Below are 858 nucleotides of genomic sequence, written 5' to 3' on the forward strand. Positions count from 1 at the left end.
GGACTTTTAGGTAATAAAAGTGAATCTCTTGTGGCTATTGAATAACAAAAGCAACCATAACTTGTGGGTTGGTGATGATCATTTTCTTTTGTGACCATTGAGGTTCAAAAGCATTCATTTTTTTTTATTTTAGCTGCCATGACAACCCTACATAGGAGTGCACCTCGGGGCTGCCAAAGTGTGATATCACACGAATCACAATATAAAAAATCAAAATATTAACCTTTTATGATATAATATAAAATATTGCGAAGAAATGCATTTTTCCTTGAATTGATTGCTTTTAATAGCTCTAGTCATAACTTCGGAATCTGCTCGATGTATGACAGGATTTCATTTTATCTATAACAAGTATCCTTGCTTGGTATTTTGTAGGTCAATAGTACAGAATAGTCAATGAGAAAAGACCTCTGAGTGAGTAAAGGCCGTCAGAAGGGAAGCTTTAGGTGGGAAAATGAAACTACGGCTAGATTTTAAACCCACGTCGTTGTGAAATATTCGTGATATGCGTGAACAGATCAATGGAATTTTACTCCCATGTCGCGTTCAAGAAAATGCTTCAGCGCCTTTCTTATCAAACAATCAAACAAATGAGTTCTTTTTATTGCTTACCTTATCAAGATCCTCATCCGAAAGTATGCGTTTATCACAGGGAAGTGGATCATCAAATCAGTTCAGCAATATCCAGCTAAAAGGTAACAAGAATCTCATATTTGTATTTTAGAATGTCATTGACTCAAACCACCTTTGATTCCTTTGTGATTGGCAGAAATTTTATTATAGAAGATTTTTCCATATTGCTCAAAGCACGGAAACTTACGCAATTTCTTGCGTTTTGGAAACATTTGAGATGTGTTG

At 35.2% G+C, this 858-nt stretch overlaps 1 long non-coding RNA gene across 1 annotated transcript in view; it reads left to right on the forward strand.

Moving 5' to 3' along the window:
- Nucleotides 1–587: 587 nt before the first annotated feature.
- Nucleotides 588–858, forward strand: part of LOC131891584 (uncharacterized) — a 2099-nt gene continuing 1828 nt past the window's right edge. The window contains exon 1 of the long non-coding RNA XR_009374430.1: nucleotides 588–695. This is a non-coding gene — a long non-coding RNA (uncharacterized LOC131891584). The remainder of the gene's footprint in view (nucleotides 696–858) is intronic.

This window comes from Tigriopus californicus, chromosome 12, assembly GCF_007210705.1.
Source record: "Tigriopus californicus strain San Diego chromosome 12, Tcal_SD_v2.1, whole genome shotgun sequence".
Lineage (NCBI taxonomy): Eukaryota > Metazoa > Arthropoda > Copepoda > Harpacticoida > Harpacticidae > Tigriopus > Tigriopus californicus.